The 7304-nt window shown below is 40.0% G+C and overlaps 1 pseudogene; it reads left to right on the top strand.

Moving 5' to 3' along the window:
- Positions 1-3305: 3305 nt before the first annotated feature.
- On the top strand, positions 3306-5645 carry LOC102856713 (annotated as a pseudogene).
- Positions 5646-7304: the final 1659 nt, after the last annotated feature.

Below are 7304 nucleotides of genomic sequence, written 5' to 3'. Positions count from 1 at the left end.
CCAAACACAGCCAGAAATGCATAATCTGAAGATGATAAAATTTATGAATGAAATATTCTGAAGATTAAATTTCTGTGCCCATCAAAACCATTTCCAGGAAGGTGAAAAGAAAACCTATTAATTTGGAACAAACATTTGGTAGTATCATCTCAGACAAGGGTCTCATAATGAAAGTTTACAGAATTCTCCTGGACCTCCAGAAGAAAAAGACTGATAATCAATTACAAAATGGGCAAGAGACATGGAAAGACTTTTCGCAGAGGAGAACATTTGGATGGCCAACAGACCCATGAAGAAATGCTCCAAATCACTGGCAATAAAAGAAAGGCAAATAAAAACCCCAATAAGATAACATCTTACCACAGTAGCAGTGGCAAAGTTTAGCATGGCAACAAGTAATGAATGTTGGAAAGGATGTAGTGACATAGGAACTCTTATACATTGTTAGTTATGTAGTATTTTTTTATGAAAATAAGTTTTATTAATTTAATCCTAACAGTGATAGCTACTTGTTGTCTGCTGATCTAGTAGTAAAGGAATTGAAGGTCTAGCACTAACCCTAAGGCAATCAGTTCCAAATCTGCTCCAAGGGAGAAAAATGGACCATTTACTCCAGTATGATTTAAACCTTTGAAAACCCACTGGAAGGTCAACTATGAGTCTGCTCCAACACGATGGCACACAGCAACCATAATTGTCTCAGCTATTTGGTGCTAGGCATGCAGTTCAAATCTACCAGCTGCTCCATGGAAGAAGGGTGGGCAATCTTCTCCCGTGCAATTAACTACCCCTAAAAACTGACCAGAGATTCAGCTATGGTTTGGTTCAGACTCTACAGTACAGAACAGGGAACATGGCAGAAATAGCATGGATGGCTTTAACAGAAATCTCTTTTGTCACAGTTTAGGAGACTAGAAATCTGAATTCACAGAAGATTTCCTCATTATCAGCTCTAGATGAATGTATCTTATCTGTTGGCCTTTGTGAAGATCCTTGGGGAATCTTCAAGTATCAAAACATCAATCTCACCCCTTGGACTGGAAGTTATCAGTGCAAGAACCTGAGATATAATAAAGGGTGCTCCTCTTCTAGCTGTTTTTATTCTTGTTAGGTGCTGTCAACTCAAATATGACTCATAGAGACCAAAAGAACAACAGGCCTGAGTCCTATCCTATCTTGTGTCATGCTCATCATCTCCGATACAATTGAGCCCATTGCTGCAGTTTCTGTGTCAATTTTTCTCATTAGGCAGTTCACTTTTGCTGGTCTTCCATCTTTCCAAGCACGACGTCCATTTCCAAGGAATAACTTCTCCTAGCAACATGCTCAAGTATGAAAGATGAAGTTTGGCCATCTTTGCCTTCAAGGAATACTCTGCTACACTTTCTCCAAGATATTCTTTTGGCAGTCCATGGGATGCTCAATACTCTTCAATTATGTAGTCTTTTTTAAAAAATCATTTCTGGAGGCAGTCTTTGAGGCTCACCCACTGTCCTCCATAGATTTGTAATAAAGTGCTTATGGACATTGCAATCAGTTTGTCTTATTGGCAGTTGACTACAGAAAGAACCCCTTGCATTCAGTAACATTTTGGTGACCCACGAAGGGACCTTCAGACTCACCTGTAGCTGGCTACCAGGGAGTGGGTCTGCATAAGCTGCTCATTCCAATCTGGGTGAGTGGCTTGATGTGAGTCGCCCACACCAAATCTGAATCTGTTGCATAGTTGTGCCTATGTTGGTTTCTGTACTTTAGACAGGAAACTATAGAAATGGAAGTAGAAGCTCTCCATTCTTCGTTCTATAGGACCGGAAGCAGAAGCTCTCTGTTCTCCATTCTTTGTAGCGCTTTTATAGCTGCCTGTATCAAATCTCATTGTATGAGTGGAAGTTGCATTATATTTGGTGAGTAAAATTTGTGCTATATCTCATGAGTAGAAGTTGTATTTAATGAGTAAAATTTGTACTGTATCTGAGTAGAAGTTGTATTTGATGAGTAAAACTTGTACTATGTTGGAGTAAAAGCTGTATTGTTATTGTCTCTGATGATTGTATACCTGTATCACATATGAGGATTGCATATGTATTAACACTTTTGTTCATTTCATTTTAGATCATTGCTCAAAAGTAAGAACAAAAGTTTCAATTCTAGTAAAAAGTCTGTTAGAAAAAAAATTCTGTATGATTGGCGCGTTTGATAATATTATTCTTAGCCAATTTTTTTTACTTCAGTAAAAATTTAACAATTAAAATATAGAACTACCAGAAAGAAACTCAAGAGAGATACTGAAGAGTTAAACCACACAATAAACCAACTCAATCTCATAGATATTTATAGGCTAATGTGCCCCAAAAAAGCACAGTATACCTTTTCTCCAATGTGCATGGAACGTTCTTCAGAGTAGATCACATCTTGAGCCAAAAGGCAAGAATCAATGAATTAAAAAACATAGAAATATACAGAGCATCTTCTCAGATCACAATGCTACAAAATTAGACAACAAGAGGATAAAGGAGAAAAAAAAAATCACACATTGGAAGTTGAACAACACCTTGCTTGAACATGAGTGGGTACAAGAAGAAATAAAAAATGAGAGGGAGCTCTGGTGGCCTACTGGCAAGAAATTGCACTGCAATCCCAGAGGTACATAGTTTGAATCCACCAGATGCTCTGCTGGAGAAGGAGGGTCGATCTCCTCCTGTACCAGTCAGATCTGATTTGACGGTACACACACACAAAAAATGATAAAAATAATAATAAAAAAGAAGAAGAAATAAAAAATGAAATAAAAAGTTTCTTGAAACAAATGACAATGAAAACACAACTTACCAAAACCTCTGGGAAACAGCCAAAGCAGTAATCAGAGGTCAGTTTATAGCAATAAGCAAACACAAATGACCATTGACTCTCCAATCCAACATCTCCAACAATTGAAAAAGAACAGCAAGAATACCCGATACCCTTTAAAAAACCCTGAAATTATAAAAATTAGAGAAGAAATAAATGAAATAGGAAAGTGGACTCACCTGTCCCTGCTGCTGCTGCCGCCACCGCCATCATTACTGCCACCATCACTCTTGGAGAAAAAGCAAAGGTGGTGACACCTTAGAGTGAAATCCAACATCCTGCAGGCTGCTCTGCTCGCTCCTCTTTCCTTTTTCCTGGGCACCCACGCCCCCCTCCCCCACAGGTGCCATCCACTGCCATCCGCCCTCTCTACCCCACCCACATTCTCAGGTGAGGGGGGTGAGCTCAGGAAGCAGAGACCCTAAGAAATCCAGAAGGGTTACCATTTGCAGTGCAACATGGCAGGAGCTGGAGGAGGGAATGACATTCAGTGGTGTTTTTCTCAGATGAAAGGAGCTATCGATGATGATGTAGCAGAAGGAGGGTATGGTTTAATTTCATTTTATCAAAAAATGATACCAGATTATCAAGGAACAAGTTAAAAAGAAGGGAGACTGGTTCCAGAACACAGCTCTGGAAATTACCCTATGGACCATGACTCTCATGACAACATTACCTTCAGATATAATCTCTACAGTAGAATCTAATCTTTCTGGAAAATTATTAGCAACAGGAGATAAAGGTGGTAGAGTTGTCATTTTTCAACAGGAGCAGGAGAACAAAATCCAGTCTCATAGCAGAAGAGAATATAATGTTTACAGCACCTTCCAGAGCCGTGAACCAGAGTTTGACTGCTTGAAAAGTTTAGAAATAGAAGAAAAGATCAACAAAATTAGGTGGTTGCCGCAGAAAAAATGCTGCTCAGTTTTTATTGTCTACCAATGAGAAAACAGTAAAATTATGGAAAATCAGTTTAAGAGATAAAAGACCAGAAGGTTGTAACTTAAAAGAGGAAGACAAAAGGTATAGAGATCCTACAAGAAGGAGGTCCATCAGGGATGTATTTTGTCTCCATACCTTTTCAATCTGTGTGTAGAACAGATCATCTGAGATGCTGGGCTGTAAGAGGCAATGTGGCATCAGGATTGGTGGAAGAGTCAGCAACAAACTGTGTTATGTAGATGACACAACCCTGCTCGCTGAAACTGAGGAGGACCTGAAGCGCTTGCTGCAGAAGGTCAAGGACTGCAGCCTTCAGTTGACACTCAACATCAAGAAAACAAAGATTCTCACCACTGGGCCAATTGGCAGCATCAGTATGGATGATGAAGAGATTGAGATGGTTAACAGTTTTAGTTTACTTGGCTCCACACTCAACACTCTTGGTAACAGCAGCCAGGAAATCAAGAGACAAATTGCATTGGGAAATTCAGCTGTGAGGCACCTCTCAAGAATAGTGAAGAACAACGACGTCAGGCTGGAGACTATGGTGCGCCTGATTCAGGCTATAGCCTTCGCAATTACGTGCTATGCATCAAAGAGTTGGACAGTGACTAGGGATGATAGAAAGATAATTGATGCCTTTGAGCTGTGATGCTGGAGACGAGTGTTGAGTACCATGGACTGCTAGAAGAACAGACGGGTTTGTCCTGGAGAAGGTAAAGCCAGAATACTCCTTGGAGTCAAGGATTCTGAAGCTTTGTCTGACATACTTTAGGCATGTTGCAAGGAGGGACTGGTCCTTGGAGAGGGATATCATGTTTGTGATAATGGAGGGACGGCTCAGGAGAGGAAGACCGTCTATGAGATGAATCGATTCTGTGATTGGAGTGGTGGGAATGAGTGTGTTTGAGATGGCAAGGTTGGCATAGGATAGATCGGCGTTTAGGGCTCTTGTACATAGGGTCGCCATGAGTCACAAGTAACTCGATAGCACATAACAACAACAACAACTACAGTTACTAAACTGTGAATACCAGTCTTTAGGCTCATGGATCTAATGGTTGAAGAATATTTGCCAGTGCTCATACATAACATATCAACTCTATTCCTCTTAATAGTGATTAAGAAATCTATTTATCTGCAGATGATTTGCGAATTATCGTTAACATTAAGCCTTCCAATATGGAAGAGCTCACGGAAGTGATTACAGCAGCAGAATACCATCCAAACAGCTGTAACACGTTTAGATATAGCAGCAGTAAAGGAATGACTTGTTTATGTGACATGAGGGCATCTGCCTTCTGCGATAGACTTTCTAAATTGTTTGAAGAACCTGAAGATCCCAGCAACAGGTGATTTTTTTTCTGAAATTATCTCTTCTATTTCTGATGTAAAACTCAGCCATAGTGGTCGATATATGATGACTAGAGACTATTTGTCAGTCAAATTTTGGGACTTAAATATGGAAAACAGACTTGTGGAAATAAACCAGGTACATGAATACCTCAGAAGTAAACTTTGTTAATTATGTGAAAATGAATATTTGACAAATCTGAATGTTGCTAGAATGGATCAGACAGTGTTGTCATGACTGGATCTCACAACAATTTCTTCAGAATGTTTGACAGGAACACAAAGTGATAAATGCCCCTAGAAACACCCCAGGAAAACATCAAACCTCACATTGTTCTGAAGCTACACAAAGTCTGTGCAAGTGGCAACTGAAAGATGAAACAAGTGCTGGCAGTGTAGACTTCAACAAGAAAACACTTCATACAGCCTGGCATCCCAAGGAAAATATCGCTGCTCCAGCTACTACAAACAATCTATATCTATTTCAAGACAAAGTCAATTAGGGTTGGCATTCCCGGCAGAAGAGCCCACTTCCTGCTTAGTTGAGATAGTTGACTCTAGCATTCGTATCTATAAAAGAGAGAGGTCCATTGTGACATCCCTTTCCAGTGTTTAACAATGTGCCGTTTGACAACACTTTTTTATAGCTACATGCAGAAAGCGCCATGGGTTCATCTTTGTGTCATTCTCCATGTCTGCCAGCAGTTTAGGTAAGGGTAGAGCACTTTTAATTTAAATGACTTCTTGCACCGTCTTGCCTAATGGACTAGATTGGCCTGTATCAACGTTGATTTACTCCACTTTTTATGCCTTCCATTGTGATGACATCAAACACAGTAAAAACCTTCAGTCATTTATTTTATTTAATTAATATAATTAATTCAGGATTTAATTGTGTATACTCATACTGTATCATTTGTGGGGTATGTACCTTCCCCCATTTTTTAAATTAAATACAGCTCATTCTTACTGTGGCATGTAGCATTCCTCCTCTTCTGGCCTCCTGGACTCTTCCCCCTTCATCTCTCTTACATTTACTATCTCCACCCAGTCTTGGTGGTGGTGTATTAAAAAAAAGACAGAATGAAAGAAAGCACACAAAATGAGTCAGTTTGGGGTCAAGTGGTAAAGGAGGTATATGTTGCAAGCAAATGTTTTAACAGTTGACTGTAATCACTCCTCGCCATGTCTGGCACTGGAAAGGAAAAAAAAAAACCCCAAAACAAAAAACAACCCCAAACCCTACTTAATAAAAGTGACAATGAGGGGAAATCTGCAAGGACAGCGGAGGGAGTGCTGGTCCGGGGCTTGTGACCCAGCCTTCCCAACCCCCTCTGCCTACAATTTGCAGGTTCCCCAGAGGCCCCCCCATGTGTATCAGTGTGTGCTTCCTCCCTCCCCACTCACGTGAGCGTTGGAGTGTGCATGCACCCTCTACGCATCTACTCTTGTTTCTGCCCAACCTTCTTCTGAAGCAGTGACGTCAAATTAAAAACCAGCTACCACCTCAGACGTGAAGAACTCTGCCACACCAATGGCCCATAGAAAGCAGAGTGCTTCACTTGTCCCACCAGCCCAAAGCAAATATCAACCCCCAAAGAAGACACAGTAGCAATGGATTTCCTGGAGCCAGAAAGCCTGATGAATCTTTCTGATACTGATTTTAAAAGAACAATGATTGAATATTTTCAGTGCATAAAAAAGAAACTTGATGAATTACAGAACAGTGCTAGCAAAGATGAGGAGGAGCTTAAAAAAACAATCCAAGACAACGCAGAGAAAACAAATGAAGCATTAGAGGCATTGGAAAAACAAGAAACTGTGATACAAAATATGAAATCTAAGGTTTCTGATGTTGTCAACATGATGAAGGGACATACGAATAGATGTGAAGAGATGGAAAGCAGAATCAGTGAAATAGAAGATAGAATTGTCACCACAGATCTGACTGAGAAAAAAGCAGAATCCAAAAAGAAGGGAAAAGAAGAAAGCATAAGAATAATGTGGGATACCATTAAAAGAAATAACATCCACATCATAGGAATCCCAGAATGGGAAGAAGCAAGTAAAGGCACTGAAAAAGTTGCGGAAGAATTACTAGAGGAAAACTTTCCAGACATAATGAAGAATGACAGAATATATATTCAAGAAGCTGAGCGAAC

This window comes from Elephantulus edwardii, unplaced genomic scaffold (assembly GCF_000299155.1).
Source record: "Elephantulus edwardii isolate Elephantulus edwardi_28Jun2011 unplaced genomic scaffold, EleEdw1.0 scaffold00298, whole genome shotgun sequence".
NCBI lineage: Eukaryota > Metazoa > Chordata > Mammalia > Macroscelidea > Macroscelididae > Elephantulus > Elephantulus edwardii.
The sequence above is the reverse complement of the archived record's forward strand: the minus strand, read 5'-3'. Positions and strand labels throughout refer to the sequence as shown.